This window comes from Haemaphysalis longicornis, unplaced genomic scaffold (assembly GCF_048455015.1).
Source record: "Haemaphysalis longicornis isolate Haplotype H1 unplaced genomic scaffold, Haemaphysalis longicornis Haplotype H1 scaffold_12, whole genome shotgun sequence".
NCBI lineage: Eukaryota > Metazoa > Arthropoda > Arachnida > Ixodida > Ixodidae > Haemaphysalis > Haemaphysalis longicornis.
In genome coordinates, this window is record NW_027526225.1 from 49,794,237 (window position 1) to 49,817,548 (window position 23,312).

At 48.5% G+C, this 23,312-nt stretch overlaps 1 long non-coding RNA gene across 1 annotated transcript in view; it reads right to left on the bottom strand.

Annotated features, from left to right (window-relative positions):
• Positions 1-591: 591 nt before the first annotated feature.
• LOC144161957 (uncharacterized) overlaps positions 592-23,312 on the bottom strand; it is a 75,706-nt gene continuing 52,985 nt past the window's right edge. The window contains exons 5-6 of the long non-coding RNA XR_013320547.1: positions 10,879-10,959; positions 592-773 (exon numbers count right to left, since the gene is read on the bottom strand). This is a non-coding gene — a long non-coding RNA (uncharacterized LOC144161957). The remainder of the gene's footprint in view (positions 774-10,878; positions 10,960-23,312) is intronic.

Below are 23,312 nucleotides of genomic sequence, written 5' to 3' on the forward strand. Positions count from 1 at the left end.
CCGCTAGAACATCTTGTTGTGTATATTGTGTGTATTGCAACTGCTGCGGCTGAGACACCGCCGGTGTGGCGCCCGTGTAGCGTATACACTCCGGCTTGTCGTAATATGTTCTAAGAAGGCAGGCTCTGCCGTCAAGCAGAGAGAGAACTCCGCCGCACTACAGAAACTTTAGCGCATGCGCACATGGTAGCGGCGCGCTGAATCGTAGCACCGTTTGGAAATAGAGCGCACTGCGCCGTGACGACTATCTAAACACAACGCTTCTCCATTAACATTTGCGCCAGTCGTATTTGTCCTGCCACCGCGTCACATGTATTGGTGGGACTTGCAAAATTTATTGTCATCCTGTACCCCACCTTCACCTATCTCTGTCTCGAAGGATAACTGTACTTTTGATTATTCAGGTACTAACTCTACAAATCGACATTGTTAAGTTTAGTTCACCGATTGTGATTGTGAACATCGTAAAGTTTTGTTCACCGAACAGGTTTTCACGCTGTTTATACAACGCTGCGATTAACATTATGCATCAAACGAATGGGCCGACGATGCTACTTGAATAAGTATTTATTATTTCTGATGTACCACACGCGGATTGTGCTCGGGAACCAAAAAGTTGGAAAGTTTGACCTGTGGCAGCACTGTAAATAGACATTTAAAATAAGGGCCCTCAGAGCAAAACTTAGTAAACAATTCTTCGCATTCTTTCCAGTCTTCTTCAATTACCGACGATCCCCTTTTCTTGACGCGAAGTTCGCAAGATATTGGTCTGCCTAGAAAAGAATTGAAAACACGCCGTCAGCGATGTAATGCGTGTTGTGATTCCTGGTAAAAAGCAAATTGAGCGTCGTTTTAGGCAGCCGATTGTAGATAATGTCGGGAACTAGCTACGGTGTCTTGTTACGTCTGAAGTATTCTTGGTTTACCAAGCCGTAGCCGTAGTAAAAGTTGATATGGTTAACCGCATTAGCAAAAACGTTTGCACAGTTTTTTTTGTTCAGCAAGGTGAAAGAAACACTGGAGTCAATTATTCGGGGATGTTTATATATTAAATCGTACAGTAATGACAGGAGAAATACCTTGCAATTAAAATAAAAAACCTTCAGCGGCTCCACGGACACTTTGGCGTACAGGAATCTCAGCGAGCCGGTGGGGCTGCACGCAGGGTCATAGAAATACAAAGTGGTTCATGCTTCTTTCATAGGAATTGGTAAAACACGAATGCAAATTGTGCCTTCACAGGGGCAGTTGAATAGTTATTGTGCATGGACATGGACTTGCACATCGCTATTAGACGCATCAACCAGCAGCAACCGGCTTCGCGAACTCGGCGTCCGTAGCGCGAACTCGGCGTCTGTGCTCCTCACGTGAGGGACGAAGGCACGCGAACTGGCTGGGAGGACAGCCCGCGAGAGACCGCGCCACGAACGCAATCGCATTGAAGCCGGTTTGATAGCGCTGGTGACCCAGGTTAGATTCAGACCACGAGAAGAGTTTTTTCCGCGGTTCGTCTCTTTATCCTTCTTGTGGCGGCGGCCTTTTAATTGTTTTTGTTGTTCCCAGTATTGGGGTGATGTTATCACTTTTATCATTTTTTGTATTTATTTCGAACCTGCCAAACCCATCTGTGCTTTGCCTTCCCGTTTCTTAAGTAGTCGGCCTGGAAGGCGAGATGCAATGGCTTTTGCAGACTATGGGCGCCAGAATTGCTTTTAGGTTTATTTTTTATTCGCCTAAAAATGAACCCATTCGGCTCTAATACAAGTAAAATTTCCTATGTGGCCTTTTTTCCCTTTTAGGTGTTGCCCACTGCGCGCCAACACAAACTTTTTTTAATTTCTAAATGGACACAGATGTTCTCTTCCGCTGCTAAACCAGTACCCCTCGGGTACCGGGTGCGCCGTGTTTAGCGTGGCGGTTTCGCGGCGTAAAGGTCCTGGGACTCCCTATCCACATTTTGTCTTGGTGCGTGCATTCCCGGCACCGGCTCGTGGGCTCCCTGCCTCCTTGCCACGTTCCCTCACACTTCTTCGACTAATATGTTTACTCTCTCCACTTCGCCATGAGTTCCTGGTAACGCTCTACGGCTGAACTAAAAGGCGAAACAGCTCCTATGGTAAAATTGTGCAGAAAGGGCATGTATTATTTCTGAAAATGCAGCATGAAGAAATATCCCCTTAGCAAGATTTCTACAGATACGAGAGATTTGTATGCGTAGTAAATGATTCATCACGATAAACTATGGTTCGCTTCCTCACCATTATCGCTTGAGTGCGTGGGGTCGTGATTGTGTTTAGAACAGGGGGCTCCAAAAAGCATGCATTGTTAGGTCTGTAACAATCTGTCGACAGGGGTCATGATACTATTAGTCGTGCTTTTAGTTGCTTTTATTGGTAACTATCTCGGAAGTCGAATTGATGGAAGGCTATTTTTGTAATATATTGTTACGTGACAAAGACGTCACAATTTAATAAAGTTTGTTTCAGGCGAAACTGGCACAGATTCCACACGTAAAAAATCAGATGCATCACTACCATTTCCTTTGTGAATGGTTCTGATATAATGTTCGCGATGTTGCCGTAGATGCAGTAGCTTGTGCAAGTGTCTTGGAGGGGGCTAGTTTTTAGAAAAACCTTTCTCACAATACAGAGTAAGTGCTATAAACTGTGGTTATTCCTTTCAATTCATTCGTATGCGTCATACGTTTTCGATATTGTACTTCCGCAGCCGTAAAGCAAGATCAAGAAGACGAGAGGGCACCTGTGGCAGCTATTGTGAAGAAATTTGTATGCGGACTGCGACTCTCAGCTTTTTTCATGGAATGTCAGCAGAAAGATTTTGCATGAACTGCTATGGCGAACTAAATATATAAAAACGATTTTGTCTTCCCTTTTACTTTTCCAACACCATATGCTATTGACAGGGCAAAGGTTAACTGCCTGCAGAAGGGTATGCATGACAGCTGCGAAGCTTTCACTGTCCTGGTAGAATGACCTAAATCTGGCCAAAAGTCGTTGCCGAATGTAACTCCAATGCATTTGGTCTGTGCCCTTGGGTGGTAAGCCATACGTGTTTAGCCTGAATAGAATTACCTGAGTCTGGCGAAATGTCCTTTGCGAATGATCAATCAAACTTCATTGGCAAATGGTAGCCCATACCTGTTTCGAAAATTGTCGGGAAAATGTTTTAAACAGCCTAAGCGCAAAGCATGTCTTAGAGAGATTGGCCTTTGAATGATAGCCGCGCCTTAGCCTTACACGCCCAAGGAACATTGTGGACATAGGCCAAACATCTGTCCGGAGATTGCGCGGGCAAAAAGGACTGGCCAAAGTTTCTTGTGCAAAGATTGGCCTCACATGATCATGTTGCCTGGGTGGCCCCCTTCTGCCTAGACTTGAAGATGGAGTTCTAGGAGCGCTGCGCTGCGCTGCAACCAGCCCAAATGACCGCTCTTGTGCCTCTCGAGCTTCCATGGCGGTTTTTTCTTTGCTACGGCACGTTAAGCTGCCCGCTCATCCCGTTCCCTCTGGCGTTCCTGATGGATCTATTGTCTCCGGTCAGAGCCGCTCAGTACAAGCGGCCACCGAAGCGGGAGGAGCTTATCAATACTCATTGCGCCCCGTCACGCACTTTCAATGTTAGCCCCGCTAAGATGTTGTTGTATGGGTCTGATTCGAACGATTCCCAACACGCGGCTGCCGTTTAAGCGGGGCGGGCGTGGGATGAAGGAAAGAAACAAAGACAGCCGACGCCAACGCTCAAGGGGGTTTGTTGCCAAAACCCCTCTAGCGTTCCCGTCTTCTTTGCCGTCGACGGGTCCAGAATTGTTTAAGCTGCCGGAGTCCTTCGACTTCGCCGCTACGGTGGACAATGGTCGGTCCAGGATGGAGGGCAAGTCCGGGTGGCTCCGCCGCCGCACAGGATGATGTCTACGCTCAAAGCAGCCGGCCGCAGCCGCAAAGCGCCGCAGGAGAAGTGCCTCTCGCAGAGGCCGACCGGCCACGGACAGTTCCGCGCCTGAAGTCTACCCTCGCCGCAGCGGGCTCGCCTCCGAAGTGACTCTCGCGCTGCCCGCTGCCAAGAGCGTCGAAGCGGGGAAGCGGTAAGCCGCAGCCCAAGAATGCGGAGGTAAGTTGGTGACGCGACCTCCGCTCCCACCGAAAGGGGTGTTCTCCCCAATGGGTGTTCTCTAGCCGGCCTCCTGGGTTCCGTGTCTACTTCGGCGGCTGGGTCTCCCGAACGGCTTAATCATTGCCCCACAGGTCAATGTCCCGGTTGGGGATGGGAAGGGGGTGGCAGCAAAAGGCGGTACCTTCGCTAGCATGTGTAGCTGGGCGGTTCAGCTGGTCCGTCTTTGCTGTTCATGGCCGTTGCGATGGCCACTGGCGTGAATCCCTGCGCCGTCCGTGCGCGGAGGGCTCAACTTTCCTGATGGGTTAGAAATACCCATTCGAGTTTTCTTTGCTTGGGTGGGTTACTCGGAAAAGCTGCCTTAGCGTAAAGCAAGCAGGGTTCCTACAACTCACTCGCAGTGACACCAGCTGAGGCGCCACCCGTAATACTAGCGGCTGTTGCGACGTTGCCATCCCACCGCTGGCACCCCGTCGTTGCGCTTGGGGAGGCGTACCCGTGCCGAGCCTCGTCGTCTCCGTCAGGGGAGTGGTAGCGTGGGGAAGTGAGCGGCTAGCAAATGTTGAGGGGACGACGATAAAAACTCAAGGCAAACTTAACTGGTTTACTGCATGGCGAGAGATGAGCCGAAGCACGACAAGAACAATACTTTCCCAGGCGTGGTTACAGTGCAGGACTCGAGCAGACTGACATCATTGATTCGCTGCTCCGAACTCGAAAGCACTTCGGCGCCTGGGGGTTCTACTTATACCGAAATCGCTAATGGTCAAACAAGAATTCACCCTGGTGTCTGCACACGGCGCGACATGGTACAGACACACATAACGGTCTTTCTAAAGTGTGTGACGAGGCGGTAGCAGAGGAGCACGCAATGTTTGGGGGAGAGCTGGAGGGGGGGAGGTTCTCCACAGCAGCGTCCGCTCCCTTCGGCCGCCGCCGAAGTTTGAATCACACAGACCGATAGGCCTGCTATCTGGCCGCTAACAGTCCCGTTGCCGCGTGTTGGGATCCGTTCGCTGTCGCTGCTAGCTTGAGTCACCTAGAGTTCCTGTATATAGCTACCCTAGGGGAGCAGAGTTGCGCGTCCATCCGTCATCTTGAGTTCCAGGTCGTCCGGGAAAGCCACCCTTCTCGCATGAAAAAGCTGCCGCTGGGCCAGCGGCAGCGGCGAGGAGTAGTGGCGAGGAGCGGCCGGGCAAAAACTGGCGCACGATATTGGACCGCTTATCAGATAAGCGGCCGCCGCCGCCGCCGCCGCTTCCACAACCGCGGATGCCCAGTTGAGTAGAACTGGCTGTGCGCAGCACTGAAAGCGGGCTTTCTGTCGAAATGGAACCCGCGGCATGTGGCAATCAGACGCGCAACTCTTGCGCTAAGCGATATACAGGAACTCTAGAGTCACCGACAGAGAGGCGCCCACGCGGTGGCCGCAGGACGTGGTGGTTCTGCCATAAAGCACAAATGCAGTGCACGAAGCCTGCAGCACAGCAGCGCGCTGATTCGCACCCTGATTTACAGGCGCGCACACGCGCACACGCTCTCAAACACTTTCGGTCGCAGCATTACCAGCTGCACTACACCCAGCGCGCGGCGCAATATGAGCGGCTTACGGGCACGCGGATGTAAACACAGTCTTAGAGTCACGCTCACCCACAGACAGATCCCCGATCGCAGCATACAGTCTGCCGTGAAGCCAGCGCCCACCAAGTTACAAGCGGCGTTCGGACGGCTTTTCAGTGATGGTCGCCTGCGGTCCCTCTCCTACGCGGACTGGCGATCGCATCACGGCAGAACTAGCCCCTGCTAGTTATTGATGTGAAGTTCTTACTGCCTGAATGCATTCGTGAACGGAAACCTCTCCACCCTTTCGACATCAAGATGCACGCACTCAATAGCATGGTGACGATAACGTCTCCCATCGCACCACGCGAAGTCTTCCTCGCTCTTTGTCAGACGTCAGATCGGCCATGGCTGCGCATTGAAATCGAAGCACTCTAGTGACGGTCTTATAGTGCGCGTTTGCATAGTCGCAACTAGGGAGCCTATAGGGACCGGGCAGCTGGACGGGTGGCGCCACCACTCGGCGCTCCCCTCGTCAGTGGAATGAGCCGGTGCATTGGACTACACAGCCTCCCGTTGTTTTTGTCGTGTTTGCTTCGGTGCTTTGTATGTTTTGGTGGCGTTTTGAGCAGACATGTGAGATGAAACGAAGTCTAAACAGATATGTTGGGTTCTTAGATGCAGTAATGACTACGTAAACTTGTCGGGCGCGTCTAAAGTTGGGTATCGGCTGCAATGGCATGAGCGCTTTTTGCAGCGATCTGCGCTTGGCTCCACCCGTTCTGAGTACGTATAAAACTACTATTATTATTATTATTTTCTTCTTAAATGCACTCACGGCTACGCAAACTTATTGGATGCTTGTAAGGTTGGGAAAGGGCTACATTGACACGAGCGCTTTTTGCAGCGCTCTGCGCCTGGCTCCGCGCGATCTGAGTAGGAATAAAACTATTAAAGGAGCACTGATACGAAAATTTCATGTTCCACTTTTATTGTTTTTATCGATGCTTAATGGTCTGGCGAACCCGAAACAGCCCTTCAAATACTTCAGCGCGCGATAGTTACTTACATTGAACGGCCTGAAAATCGTTTGTTTCAAATTCCCGCGCTTTCATCCCGAACGGCGCATATGACAGACTCCCGGACAGACGTCACCGCTTTGTGCGGACGTCACCGGCGCCTGCTTGAGAGGGTGTTGCGCCCGCTCGCCGTTCGTGGGGTCGCGCGCGTGAAGGGACGTCACGAGTTTTTGACGAGCGCTGTCGCGTCACTTCTTTTCCGCTCTTCAATTGACGTCACGCTGATGTCCATTTGCTGAGTGACGCTCCGCGCGCTGCTCCGTGGGCGCGATAAATGAGATCCAATTGAACTACGTTCTTCGCGTCGCAGGCCGCTCATATTTCAGCAAGGGTATTATGTTGAGTGAAGGAAGCGAACTGTGCAATAATATTAACGCCGAAAATTGGTGTCAGTGCTCCTTTAACAATATTAGAATTCATTTCTACCACTTTAAATGATCTTCACTGGTTTCAATGACTACGGTTTCCACGCCAGCCTTAGCGCTGGTAAACCTTGATACGTTTGCTTTAAATAGAAAGGCACCTGCATACGAGATGGATTACCGTGTAGCCGTAGAAATGTTGCGGTAGTTTACACTTTCTGTAACCGTGAGCTTTGTACCTTCGGTTTTGGTGAGCGACACGTGAGCTTTGGAAGCCTGAAAGCCGAAGTGGAAATATCCCACGTTTGTGGTGGTCATTTTATCTAGAGCCAAAGTTATTCAACTCAACAGCCCGAGCTACAAACCATCCCTCCTCCCCTCCCTGTTTTACCACCTGCGTAGAATAAAGGCTGGCACCGATAGTTAAAAAATGTGGCAGTGTTCACGTAGCCGGTGGTTTTTAATGCTTAAGTATTCTTTACAGATTACCTAAAAAAATCGTGTAATGCCTGGTGAAGAACCAAAAACGCTCGATTAGTTGCCTCAAATATGGGTGCATGAGCCCGAGTCGTCCACCACAGACACATTTCCGACACGCTGGAAAAAGTTTGGATTTGGAGAGGGGGCATGGAAGTTCAAAATTAAACAGCAAAATAATCTAGCCCTCCGTCTAATGATTATGATGGTTGAACACAAAGCTTTCTTCGTGCGAAATCGAATGGGAAATGGTCAAAGTCAAAGACGCTGCGATCAAAAGACCAAAGTGCGTGCTGGTCAAATTCGATGCTTAACTTGTCAAAATTTAAATCCAGAAGGCAACCAAGGAAACCCATACGATAGAGCTTTGCGATAAACCACCATCGCCGTTAGAAGGAGGTGTGCATGATTTTTCAAGCGTAGGTGGCAGCTTGTAAACCGACCGCAGCAATCATGCAGTTGTCAAGCTGAGTACAGGGTTCGGGCACCCTCCTGTCTTGCGTCCTTCAGCCACGCAGGAATTGGTTTTTGAAAAACCATTTACCAACTAGCCAGCAACAATTGCAATTCTTGTAAAGCAATGCTTCTCCACGACAAGCAATAACGTTCTACTATCATGCGGTATTTATTCTATCAACGATTCCCGATGACTGTAGTAAGAGCCTTTCTGTGAAATTAAACACGTTTCAGCCGTAGGTAACGAAGATACGGAATCGTCGTCCGTCACAATTTGTTTTGAGGTAAATTTTCGAAGACACCCTCCAACTTTGTCTTTCGCTTGTGCACGACGTCGGCGCCGTTTCGTCATCAACTGCCAAAGGCCAGCGCCGCAGCATTCCTAGATCGATTGCACACACCGGCTTTGTGGCCGCATTTAGCGGCAATATACTCCTCGATTCGCGAAACTACATGCAGGCATGAAAAAATTGCATGAAGCAACGAACTTTCACTTCCAGCTTTACTTTCAGCTTGGCGCATTGAGCGTCGTCTGCTATTTGTAAATACTGAGTATGGGCGTAAATAACACACATGGCATGCCTCGTAAACGTCACATCCACACTTAAGATTTACCGATCTGAAAAATGCACGTGGGGTTACGTTCGCTTTGCAAGCCGCACAGCAGAAAAACGACAGAAAGCCATGCACAACTACGCTGCGTTGACCGCCACCGGCATTCCACTGACGAGCGGTTCGCCACGGGCGGCGCTGTTCGCTGAAACGACGGTGGTGCCATACAACGGCCGCCCGGTCCCTATATGCGCCGCGCCTTCGACGACGAAGGCGCGGCGCATGTAGGCTCTCTAGTCGCAACTGCTGCAGCCTCGTAGACAGAGTTCGCCGGACTGTGCGGTGCTTGGGGTACAATTAATCCGTGCTGCGGGCGCGTGTGCGTGGGTACGGTTTGGCTAGGAAGCTGGCAGGCCGCCAGGTTGAAAATAGGCCTACGCGCCTCAATCCTCCTCCGGTTGTTCTATTCATTGGCGCTGCTTCCCAAATTGCCCTTATTTGCGTCAACTGCGCTTGCAGTCAAGAGCCCAGATTAGTGGCGCCAAAATGTGGTGTGGATCTGACTCGGACGATCCTCCACACACGGCTGCCGCCGGCGTGGGATGCGGACAAGAAAAAAAAGGCAACGGACGGCAACCTGCAAGGGTGAATATCCCCGTGCCGAATCTCCCCGAGCGCTCCTGTCTTATTCGTCGTCGACGGGCCCCGCGTTGCCTTAATGGTCGGAGTCGTTCGACTACAGCACTACCGGTGGACGATGGTTGGTCCCGGAGTGGCTGGCCGTCGCCCCGCCCAACTCCGCATCAGAAGTGCCTTTTGCCGAAGCCTACCAGCAGCGCCAGTGCCACTCCCTAAGTCTCTCATCGGCGCAGCCAGCGGCCGCCGAAGCAAATTTTGAGCTCCCCATTTCCAAGAGCGTAAACGCGGTGGCGCCACCTCGCAGGGCGCCAGCGCACCCTGTTTAGTTGCCATCCTATTGTCCAAGGGTGCTGCCGCTCCGTCGTAAAAGAGCCGCGCGAGTTTAGGAGCGCTTATCTCGCACCGAGTCGGTATCGCGTGTTAGCACAATTCCCGCAACGTTAAAATCAACGCAGCAACATTCCTCCAGCCTAAGTAATTTCTGAAAGCACAATTGATTTGTTTTCCTCTCGTACGGATGAAATTTCCCAAATATAGCAGTGAGACGCACGCCGTGGTACAAGTGTGCTACCAAGACGTGAAGACTCTTGGTTCCGGAGTATTATCTGATAGTAAAATAATCAGTCTGATGGCCGGTTGAACAGTGGGACAGTTTTTGTACCACCTGCCGACATTGTTAAAGCCAACATTGCCAAGGTCCTTACAGGTATTATTTATAGTGCTCTTAAGTGCTTTTAGATATCTCGGTTATTTTTCACCCATTGGAGCGCCGAGCATCTTTAGGGTGTGGAATAATTAAGTTATGCATTCACACGTACTTGCAGTGGCCATATCTTCGGCCAAAATTCACGTCGCGAAGTTCCAGCCCGTCGACTGCAAATGGAATATAAAATTCAGGATGTAGGCGCACTCATAAAACCGATTGTGATAGGCATGCGCATAGGAAACAGATCTGGTATTCGTTTAGCTACATTCCCCCTTTCATGTATTTAAACTTTACTACGAGTTGTAGGTTATTCCCGTATATCATGGTCAAAGAACCGCTTCTTTGTTCAGGTAACCATGATACTGGAAGTAGCACAATTTTTTGCTTTCTTTTTGAAATGCAAGCGTGATTGTTTGGGTTATTTTAACATCAGGCCGTCAGAACGTTTTTAAAGATTGGGAGTCATTGAGGCTTTAAAATCAGCATGAATTGGCCAATACATCCATCCACCATGAATCAAAACTGGCGATAACTCCCCTCGAATTTCAATAGATGTGTTTATTTATTCATTGTTATTTATGCATTTCTCTAGATTATCTATTTACCAATCTATTTATTTGCGTATCAGGGGTAGCCAAATGCATTGTCTGTGAAACACTGGGGCCCAATAGAGTGCACCGAGGCTGGTTTATGGTCCATTTATAAAAGAAACGCAAGCACGAACTCTTTTGCAAGGATTTACGAGTATATACGCAGCAAAGCTCCGGCAATACAACATTTTGTACGCAGTGAAAAGCCAAACCATGGCCAGCACTCTGAGAATACGTAATGTTTATCATAAATATAAAGTATACGTTTCTTTTTTTGTTTACGGAATTTTTTAAAAATATATTACAGGTAAAAAAATTAAACATACCTTCTCGCCTTTCGATGTTAAATATGCCGCACTTTTTCTTATGATTCACCGTTACCAAGCTGTCAGTCTCTAGATAATCCCCTAAATAATAGAAAGAAAAGTCAGTAAATATGGTATGCAACGCTATTTACGAACCCCCAGTATATCGTGCTATGTATTCATTTGCCAAGAAAACGGAACGCCGCATGGAACAATTCAACAGTTCAGTTGTCTTAAGTTAAGCCTGTCATACTTGTTTTGAAGTCCTCAGGAAAAGACTTGTCACTGGTCGGCATTTAATCGAAAGAATATTCCGAGTGATGAGGCGTGAGGTTCAAATTAAAATGAGGCTAATAAAGGTATACGAAGAAAAACGGCTTTATGTTCCTTGGGGATAAAGTGTTAACAGATATTACAGTGCTGGAGGACACATATTTGTTTTATATACTCCCGTATTTTTTAAACTTTGACTGAACACAAAGAATGCCTAAACGTGATACAGTATGACCCATGGAAACATTGTTCATTGCATGATTAGCCACATTCTCAAAATGGGAGTTCCCTGTAACAATAATTTAGTGTCTACAAGGGACGTGAAATAGACGGGCAATGCAACGATATTCTGTGCCGTTAAATAGTAACAGAATATTTATTTTCTTTCCTGGCTCAGATACTGGAGCAAAGTCTCATATCAGGAAGGGGCGACTTATAGTTTGCGAAGTTGCCGATGAAAGACTATTTCTCCTCCCACGGGCCGCCTTGAGTAATGTTGGTGACGGCATTGGCGATGCCGCTGACCCCAAGCCCCCGCGCGCATGCTGTAATCAATCGTGGTAATAAGTTTTAAGGTGAAGGGCAGAAGCCTTTACAGGTGGCCGTCGGAGCCGCGGTCAAGCTCCAGGAGATGGGCTGCCTGTTTGTTTCCCAGGCAGCGAGCTCCGGCACCTCTACAGCTCCAAGGGAAAGCTCGAGGAGAAAGAACACTGTCCCCTGCTTTAATTACGTGCCATATGGTATTTGTTAAATAACCCCCAAACTTTAATGGTTCCCGCCAAAAGAGCGCCCCAAAGTTACTTTCCCCCCTTGCCTGTAATATCACTCCCAAAGCCGGACAATATCTCGCCCTTTATGAGTATAGAATCCCAATAAATCTACGATAATCACAGCCCAGTATGTGTTTGTGATTATCAAGTTTCTCAAAAGCCTTAGCGGCAAGTCATATAAAGCTAAAACTCAAAATTGGAGATGTCATGAGGGAAGTCAACAGCAAACGGCACTCCAGTAACTTATTCGCACAAACGCGCATGGTGAATGTGGACATCGAGATCACTCTCTTTTGCAGCCTTAGCAGATGCCAGGGTGCGATTTCTGATCTGGATTTCATAAATGAGGCCCGAAGCCGATCTGCTTGAGGGCCCAGGGAAAAGGGCGTGCCGACGCTGATTACCATACTTCAAAACGACGAAGAAATACTCACCACAAACTTAATGCTGACGTTTTTCCGCTTCCTGAGTAAGTCAACACAGGCTTCATTAGATGTCCGGTCCCACCCAACATTCTGAATTACGTCTGCTGCTTCAGGTGTAAGCGGTTTGGACACGGCACAAACTCTTGCCGCGGCAGACTGACGTGCGCGAAATGTTCGGCACTAGACCACCCTACCGAAAATTCGCAGATCACAAGCTTCCCGTGCGCAAAGGGCCAGGGACCGCACAAGGCCTATTCCGAGAGTTCCGAAAAGGTCAACCAAGAAAAACAAATAATTACCATAAAAGTCATCGAGAACATCAACTTCCAAGAGGTGCGGGTGCGGTTCGTTTTTTCACCCTGGAGAGATACGACAACATAGCTTTCCCCGCGGCAGAGCGGCGTCTTGTTCCGCAAGCGAACCAGGTCAGTAAAAGTGATCTGGTCCCGTCTCCGTCCTCCGCTGGGTTCCCTCCAAACGTGTTACCACAATCACTGCCGAGTCCGGAGCGGTTGTGGTGGCAACCACCTATGTTAAGAGCAATGCCCCTCCTACCTTGCGCACTCCGCGGCCGCCAAAATCTCCGAGAGCTGCGAGGAGACGGACACGGGGTACCCCGCACCAGCTCCCATCCTCCCCCACCAGCTTCCCTGCCCGTGGCGCTCCCAACGCCCTCGGCGGTGAGGGATGATTCGTAGGGCACTAGAAAGGGCGGTAAGTCCAAGGGACCCGGTCCGCCCCCCCCCTCCGCCTCCCCACCTCCCCCCCCCCAGACAAATCTGGAGATAAGGACGTCGGACGTTTCCTGTATGCGTCGCAGGGGAAGGAATGGTTCATTCAATACAAACTCCAGGGCAGCCAAAAAACCCTTCCCAGGATTACAGCCGCGAAAGACCTCACATAAACAATCGCGCTCCAGTTGCTCTTAACACTACATAATAGGAAGAGATAATATTGCTCTCGGCCTTATTAAATATTTTGACGATGTGTACGAGGTACTGCATTCTAATCAGCCAAACATTTCGTCTCTACAAGACACTTACCTTAATAGTAAAGCGGCAAGCTTTCTTTATATCTCTATAGTATTCTAAAAGTTCAGATATGGCTACACACTCTTCCGGCTGTGTGGCCCTCATCTCTGAAAATCCCTAGCATGCCACCCTATCAATTTGAACACTGTCGTTGAGGGTGTAGCGATTCGCACAATATCATTCCTTAGGTTAATAACAGTATGCCGCCTTTACATTTCTCCTTATTTTCAGCGTACAATCTGAATGAACTGCCCGGACAGTACATCTCAAGAGGTGAACTGAACGCGCACAGTTTTTTTGGGGGCTCTTTCCGCAGGAATGCGTGAGGTCGCGTAATCGAGCAGGGGCTTACATATTCGGGAGCATGCCTATGCAACAAAAGCAGCCCACCTACCATACCATATGGCACAACACATACGCACATCATGACTTCAACAATGCCCGTTCTGTTCTCTTCCAATCTCTTAAGGAGCACGTGGGCACTAACTCTTATGGTACTGACCACTTCCAAACAAAAGTAACATACATAGGTAAATGCCCTAATAGTTCACCTTCCCATAGCAAGCCTAACGAAGCAAGAGCAAACTGTACAATATTCACAGAAACATGTAAACTACACAACACATCCATAACACAGCTACATGTGGACGAAGCAACTATACTCATTATGGCGCAAATCCTCGACCCCGTCGAAAAATTCATTCCCGAGTCCTCCGATGCCGTGCGCAATACAAGGAGGCCCAGTGCAAGGTGAACTGCATGAGAGCACGAGAGGCCTAGAACAGGTCCCAGAACACGAACCCACGTCTGAAAACCTCCGGTCTTTCAAACGAGCAAACACTTTTGGGAAGCGTCTGCAGCGTAAGACGAATAAGGTGAGTTGGCGTGGCTTGCTTTCTCATATTCGTAAGCTCACACACAGGCACACACAAGGTATGCACAAGAATACCTAATCTCAAAGGACAACAGATAGGCAGCCTGTGACCAGCCAGCACTACGCGGGACACATTCGACGACCAAACTAACGCTCGAACAACACTTCATACACGTGTCCAGTTCTGTACACTACACACTTTCGTAAAACTCAAAACATCTACAGAACAGAAGCCCTTACGTGTCAATTAGTCAAAATTTACACCTCATTTGTTAGGTACTGTCCTGAGGACATGTAAGCCTTCAGCTCCGCATAGACGCAACATTACATACAGAATGATATAACACCTACACGCAGACACCTTTCAATACTTCTGCAACAAAATGTGGCTTTCGGGGCGTCTTTCGAGTATGGGAGGGAAGCGATATCTTGGATGGGATCCCGCAGACGAATTATGTTTCTTTGATCCTGCCAGCATCATAGGAGTGGTGTGACCGGATCTTAATAATCTTTATTGCTTTTAGAAATTTCATTTAGGTTATTTTATGTGCAGAAGGAATGTACATTTTTTGTGAAGTTCTATGCCCAAAAACGTCGGTTCCCTTTGTGCCCGAAGGCTGGAAAGCCCCCAACATAATTCTGATTCACAAGAAATGAGATAACAAATTCCTATAAAAATGCAGACCCATCAGCCTACTCTCCAATGTATGAAACCTGCTTACAAGAGTAATGGTAACCGCATACGTGACAGCTTATCTTCCCAACAACAAAACGAGCAGGCTGGCGTTATGAAACCATACTAAGACGAGGTAGAAGTGGTTCAGCCACGGTCATTAAAAGAAATCCCCGTGATGAGTATTGGAACAAACATGCAGGACAAAGACGATTGGTGTGGTGCCTGCCAGAAGCTGAAACGGTCATCTGTTGAGTCTCTGCTTCTCCTTAATTGTAAATACTGTAAATGAAGCTGATTATAACTGCGTTTCTGTACAGAGCAGCACAATGGAGGGCTGCTCCGAAACGTCACCGCCTGCGGCGGAAGAGCCGTCACTGTGTTTTCTATTCGGGACCCGATAGAGTAGAGATGCACGGTTTCAGCTGAGCGACATGCGCAATGTCTGTCGGAGCGACGGAAGAGGAAGAATGAATGAGGTGATCTCGTACGTCACTTTGGTTACCTGGCGTAAGTAGGGAATACAGCAGATCTACCCAAGCATTGTAGAAAGACATATATGAGGAATGCACAGGCACGATAGCCCTCCACAAGCAAAGCGAAAAGTTTCCGATCCGAAAGGGAGTCAGAAAGGGAGGTACCACCTCGCCAAAACTACTGGCAGCATTTTCTGGGAGATATTTACTAAGCTTCACCAAGAAAACTTATGAATAATGACAGAGAGGGCATACCTGAGCTGTTTGATGTTTGCTTTAGACATTCTTGCTCAGTGATAGTGTAGAACACATGAAGACAATGCTTAAAAAAGAAAATATAATGAGAACCCACGGTCGTGGGGCTACAAATAAATGTGAATAAATCGAAAGTAATGGGGAAAAACCTGCTGACAGCGCCCCGTCCGGCATATGTAACGAAGCGCTAAAACAAGTAGAAGATTATAACTATCTCGGACGAATCCTCTGTGCTGCCTATAATCACCAGAAAGAAAATCCGGCGCAGAATAGTAATGGGTTGCGTTGCATTCGGAGAACAGTCCCATATAATGATAAGCAGGCTACCTTTATCTCTGAAAGTGACACGATACAACCAACGCGTCTTTGAGGTGATGACATATGGAGTGGAAACTTAGCCACTTACTAAACAACTCGAAAACTAAGGTCAGCTCAGCGGGCCCTGCAACGAATAATGATCGCAATTACACTTAGGGATAGAAACCTAGCTTCCTGGGTTAGTGAGAAAACCTATGTAGTGTGAAAAATTCCGACCGGGGAACCACAATGGTAAAAGAGTGGATACCGAGACATGGGACTAGAAGGGGAAGGTCAGTAACTCGATGGAGGGAAGAAAAAAGAAAATTCGGTGCTATAGGTAGGACTCGACCAGCACAGGGCATGACCGGTGAGTTGTAATTTGGAGAGGCCTTCGCCCTGCAGTCGACCTGAGTTGGTATTGATGATGATGGTGAGGGTGATACCGCATTTTGTTTCATGTCTGGTTCTACCCATATCCCCCACCATAAGTAGCACAGTAATTTTATTTCTTTATTTTCAAGGTACAAGCTACCTCCAATACGGTTTCCTGGGTTCATTTAAAACGCGTTCTTATCGGCCCAGCGAGCAAGATTTCTGGCATCACACTGGACTTGGCGCGCGCATATTGACATGTCAGATGGCTTAGATATAATTGGACGTCATCCAAGCAGATACAATGAGATACCGAGCCCCGCAACGCTTTAGCCAATGGGTTACATTTCACGAAAAATAACGTGCAGCGAAGACCCCCGCTCTTGGCTACTCTGTTGTCCGCCGGCACGTAAACACTTGAAAGAGGTGCACATACTCTTACACAATATTTTCGCCCGGTCCAGGGTATATTCCATGTCCTCTGAAAATTTGAAGGACATCACGTAGGACTTCACGGCGCCACAAGCCTTCTTGAGGTCAAGAAACACTGTTACGCAAGGTGTTTGATGGTGGATGGCCTCATTGCGGTACGATCCCAAGCCCACAAGTTAAGCGTTGCTGGATCACACCACCGTGAACCCAGCTCAAATGATCTACAGAATACCATTGTACTTTAAATATACACAAGTATCTTGTTAATCATTTTCTCAAACCGCTGGCAGAGGCAGCTTGTCAGGAAATGGGACGGCTACTTGATGGGGTAGGCGGGTGGTCTGCTCCAGGAAATAAACTCTGAGCGACATTTGGTTCTATAGGTTGGTGAGTGTTTCTACAATGTGTACCAGTATTTGCTGTATTGTGGCGCATGTAATCATGTCTTGGCATTGAGGCAAATGCGTACGAGTGCTCAGAACAGCTACCAGCTCATTTATCGCAAATGGGGAAGTGAGCGAGTCTAGTTTCACGCTGGCATTGCTTTTCGCAAGACATTTTACGTTGCATGAAAGCGTCTGCGTAGGTGCAGAAGTGGATACGTGTTGGATGTTCTGTTCAAGCATGTTAGTCTGATCTTCAAGTGTGTCCCGTTTTGTACTAGGCAAGCGTAGGCTCTGTGTCTGTGGTTTTATGTGTTTTCGTGTTTGTGTCACTATCTTGCCTGTGTCTGTATATAAATTTTTGGACAATCGCAAGCTATACCAACGTTTTAGTTTTGCCTCACGGCGCACAAGCTTACCCATAACTTTGTTCTTTTGAATGATATGAGCTCATCCGACGTAGAGTACCAAGGACGGATACAGCACGCCCTGTTCTGGATTTCTGGGAGCTGGGGAATGGACATTTGGGCAGCGTCAAGGATGTGCACCGTGACAAATTAGGCTGCCTCTTCCACCTATAGGTGTGTGATGCAGATGTACTGCCCTTTAGGTGTCTCCGTGAATGTATTCCCGTTTGCTCATGTTTCTTTGAACTTGATATGGGAAGGAGAACTGTTGGGGTTTTTACCTATGTATGCTAGTGTGGTGGAGAAGTGGCCACTAACAAATGGGTTTGTGCCTACGCCCTATTGAAGATATGGAAACAGAACGGCACAACCAAAACTGAAGTTAAGGGATGTGTAACTCTCGTGTCATATGCATAATATTAGGCTGTTGTTGAGTATGCATGCTCCCAAGGATGTTAGAACCTTATCGATAAGGCGAAATCAGGCACCCGGGCAGGAAGTTCCCCACAGAGAATTAAATCGCTATGAGAATTAAAGTTGATACAACTGATCTTCCAGTACCTCAAAATCAGATCTAGATGGCAGGAAATCAGGAGGGTTGTAAAGTGACCAAACCATTACTAACTTATTAAATAATATTGTACGGATTGCAGCAGCTTAAAGGAAGTATTTAAATTCGTGGTGTTACATCCTATGAATTTCCTGGCGACAATAGCCGCACCATCCAAGGAGAATTGGCAACCGTCTTTGTCCTTTCTAAATACATATAACTAATGAGGAAATTAGGTGTGTTTCCCGGGGACCCATTACACTTGGTTCAGTAACATATAATATCTGATATACATCATCAAGAATTTTGAGTGGGTCGCTAAATATTCAATGTAATAAGTATTCTGTATCTATTTTATGGTTTATTAGGTTAATGAAATATCTGTTCATGATGGTGTTTAGTGGCATTGACTCTTTCTTTTTTGGCCTTTCTTAAGGCTTGAACTATAGAACACGTTCCTTGCAGGGCGAAGCAGGCATGAACGGTCCGACCCTCACGTTCATGTCATCATCGGACGTCTTCAGAGTACGATGGTTCGGGCTCCTCGGACGGCACAGCCTTAAGGGTGCTCTGTGCTACAATCGTTACCACCGAAGGCGTAGGGAGCGCCACGGGAGCCACAGGTGGTGCGCTGAAGTTGCGATCCGCTGCGAGTCTCTCACTTCCATCTCCTCGGCGTCATCAGGTGTACTAGGCTGCCAGGGAACCAACAATAGGAGACGCATTGCCCGCGTTGGTGCTTGTTGGCAGAGCAACAGCTGCTCACTTGCCTTGTAGTGTGACCACAAGTTGGGCTGCCAGAGGCAACCCCGGGATAGTTGCATGGCGTTCACCTCCCTTGGGTAAGAGGAAAACCTGTTTCGGGCCTCTGGGAAGCTGGTGTTCTCTGCCACATTTTTATTTTTGATATACTTTTCTATTTCGAATTTCTCGCATGCCTATGAGTATGCAGGGTGGGCCCTCTGGCATCTGCTGCACGTGAAATTCTCTGTGTTGCCGTTTTCGGATGGGTGTTTGTGTTGCCAGCACTTCACACAGGCAAGTCGACCACGGCAGGAGTTAGTAGCATGCCCGAACTGTTGGGTATTGAAACAGCGCTGCGAGTTAGGTATGTATTACTGAACTGGCTATCAAATAAATCCTGCACTTATAAATTTGGGCGTGGACTGGTCAAAGGTTAAGATTAGACATTTTGTAGGGATTTCGTTGTTTTGTCTACGTATGGTCATGGGCCTTGCTTCGGTTAAGCCCGGACCGCGAAGTCTCTTTAGAAGGGCGACTTCAGCTGCGATCACTATCTGCGATCGGGCCTGACCTGGATGTAAGGATCAGTGATGTGGGTGTGGCTCACGAGTTTTTCAGTGTGCCGCTGGGTTGTGACTCCCACCAACATTCCTCAATTCTCCATACTTTTTTTGTTGACGTTGTAAGGCCAATCAGTAATGCTTCCCAGGAAATGTGAGACTACGAACAAGAACTATGAGACACAGGGTTATTTTTTTTTCAGTAGATTGAGTTATCGAGAAGTGGGGGTAGTTATCAGGCTTTAAGAAAGTGAATATAAAGTGGATGGAAAGGAGATATCGCTGCGGACCACGTTCAGGATCAGATCGTCTCTGGCGGCGGCGTGTTATGGTTTTACCGTTCGGCATGTAATAAAATCAGGAAACAGCGGTTCTTTATCTACTTCACCCTGATGGAAAATGAGGCCCAGGGGCTTTTTGCCTGGCAGACAGACATGAACGTCATCGTTTGGAACTTAACCAGGGCTCCGAAGGCTTCTACTCTCAAACTCAGCTTGTAGTCATGGTTGGTTGCAGCTTTTCTATGGCGGAGCTTGGTCGGCGGTGTCACCAGTACAGCTAGCTTAAAAACACAAGGTGTATTGTGCGGAGTTTTGAGGGATCAGCGGTGCTTGTGCGCGGGAGGACGTCATAGGTAGGTAAGCTTGGTTGCGCTTATGTGCCGCTCGAAAGGTCGTTCCGGGTGCCTCGTGTAGGAGGAGTAGTTTTTGGTATTTTTTGCCATCGCCAGCAGACCATGCTCAGCCGTTAACAGCTCTGCTGTTAAACCAATTTGACACCCAAGGACGATGCTGTGTGAAAAGAGCCCTGGACTCATTGCAGCAGATGCAGTTTCCTATATTTATTGATCCGAAGGCCCTCCCGGAATTGCGACTAGCAAAGACCAGCAACCGCCCAGGTGTCGTGTTTCCAAACGTTAAGCTGCACAGCGCCAGACATGATATGCGTGATGTCCCTGCGCCCGCTATTCTATTTGACTCCTGTTGAAAGGTGCCTGAAGTACGGGGTCTGTGGCCTCGAGGTAGAGTTTTGGGTGCTGGCGCTGGCGGCCTGTGTTCGAGCCCCAGCGGGGCTACCTTTCCATTTTTATTGTAATATTTTTTTTCTGATACACTCAGTGCTTTTTGGTTTTTAATAATAATGGTGATTGGTATGTTTTAGGTAACTTTAGGCTCGGGCAACAGCCTATGAGCACGTTAATTGAGTGGTCCGCATTCCGCAAAGACGCATGTCACGTGGGATGGCTGTACAGGGCAGCGTTCCGAAATACGCGCCCAGGGGTGTAAGCACGTTCCTTTGATGCGGCCAAAGCTCATTTGCCAGTCCAGTCTTCTAATGGTGATGATGACGCTGATAAAGCCGATGACGATGGTGTCGCTACACGGCTGCCCTCTAGCGCGTACCGTGTTTGAGTAAGAAATATTGTTACGTGGCGACGTGCTGTAGCGTGGCATAGGACACATGGTTTGGGTGGCTCTGTACAGGGCTGACGACACCGGTGTCTATACTATACTATACTATACTATACTAAAGGACGATTAATCTTGGTGACGGTGTTGGCGACACCGCGGACCCCGGGCCCCCATCATCATCATCATCATCATCATCATCATCATCACCAGCCTGTCTACGCCCACTGCAGGGCAAAGGCCTCTCCCATTATTCTCCAATTACCTCGGTCCTGTGCCAACTGTGACCAATTTATCCCCGCAAACTTCTTGATCTCATCTGCCCATCTAACTTTCTGCCGCCCCCTGCAGCGCTTGCCTTCTCTAGGGATCCACTCTGTTACCCTTAATGACCAGCGGCTATCTTGCCTTCGCATTACATGCCCTGCCCAAGTCCATTTCTTCTTCTTATTTTCTACTAATATGTCTTTAACACCAGTTTGCTCCCTGACCCACTCCGCTCTCTTCTTGTCCCTTAATGTTACACCTATCATTTTCCGCTCCATTGCCCGCTGAGTCGTTCTCAATTTAAGTTGAACCCTCTTAGTGAGCCTCCAAGTTTCTGCCCCGTAGGTGAGTACCGGTAAGATGCAGCTGTCATACACCTTCTTCTTCAACGACAATGGTAGGCTGCTATTCATTATCTGATAATGTCTGCCATATGCACCCCACCCCATTCTGATCCTTCTAATTATCTCTGCCTAATGGTTGGGATCTGGGGTCACAACTTGGCCTAAGTATATATATTCGCTTACCACTTCCACTGCCTCGCCATCTATCTCAAGCTGCTGTGCTGTCCCGAGGTTATTGATCATTACTTTAGTTTTCTGCATATTAATTTTCAGGCCCACGGTTCTACTCTGTTCGCCCAGTGCGGAAAGCATGCTTTGCAATTCGTCCCCCGAGTTACTTAGCAAGGCAACGTCATCAGCAAATCTGAGGTTACTGAGGTATTCTCCATTAACCCTTACTCCCACCTGTTCCCAATCCAACGTTCTGAATACTTCTTGTAAGCATGCTGTGAATAACATTGGAGAGATTGTGTCTCCTTGTCTGACACCCTTCCTTATAGGTATTTTACTGCTCTCCTTATGGAGGATGATGGTAGCTGTAGACCCATTATAGATATCCTCTAGTATTCTTACATAATGCTCATCTACCCCCTGGTTCCGTAATGCCTGAATGACTGCTAGGGTTTCGACCGAGTCAAATGCTTTCTCATAATCTATGAAGGCTATATATAGGGGCTGAGTATACTCAGCGCACTTCTCTATCACCTGATTGACCGGGCCCCCATACTCACGCTGTAACCGACCGTGGTAATGAGTTTTAAGGTGAAGGGTAGAAACCTCAGACGGTGGCCGTCGGAGCCCAGGTCAAGCTCCAGCGGATGGGCTCCCTGTCTGTTTACCAGGCAGGGAGCTCCGGGATCTCTCAAGCTATTAGGGTAAGGTTTGAGAATAAAGTACCCCCGTCCCCTACTTTTTTCCAATGCCACATGGATAAATCAAAACCCCCCCGTAAACCTGATCGGTCCCTGAAAAGGGACCGCACCGTACCCACCCCTTCCAACTTTCACTCTCCCGAAACCTGATAATTATCCCCGATTCCTGATCATCGAATCCCTTAAAAAAGACAAGCCTGTTGCTTCAATGTCCGTGTTTGTGATTTCGAAGTTCATACAAGGAATAATAGGACAAAACTACAAAGCCAAAAAGCAAAAAAACTGGAGAGCTGCTGGTAGAAGTCACCACCCACCAACAGGCCACCAATCTCCTGAGCCAGACCCGTATTGCCGATCTGGGCATCAAGGTAACGCCCCACCGCAGCCTCAATAGCTCGCAGGGCGTCATCTCTGAGGCAGATCTGGCAAACGAGACGGAAGCCGATCTTCTAGAAGGCCTGAGAAATCAGGGTGTGACGGCAGTCAGGCGGATATCTATAATACGAGATAATAAGGAAATACCTACCAGACACATCATCCCCCCATTCGACCGTTAAACACTTCCGGACCATGTCAATGCAGGATTCATCCGGTGCTCAGTCCGAGCGTACATTCCGAATCCGCGGCGCTGTTACAACTGCCAGCGGTTCGGGCGTGGTACCAACTCGTGTCGGGGCCAACTAAGATGCGCCAAGTGCGCGCAACAAGGTCATTCCGCTGATAATTGTCCCTCCAATCAATTGCTTTGCTTGAACTGCCAAGGACTGCACGGCGCGTATTCGCGAGCCTGCGAGACATTCAAACTGGAAAAGCAAACCATCAACATCAAAGTCACAGAAAACATCACTTTCCCGGAGGCGCGGAAGTGGTTCGCCTTTTTTCCCCTGGGGAGGTACGCCGACGCAGCTCGCCGGGGGGCGGAGCGGCGTCTGGCCTCGGGGGAGACCCAGTACCACGAGTCGGACCTCATCCCGCCGCCGCCCCCCCTCGGGTTGCCTCCGGCAGCCCAACCCGTCACCGCACCGCCTGCTCAGTCAG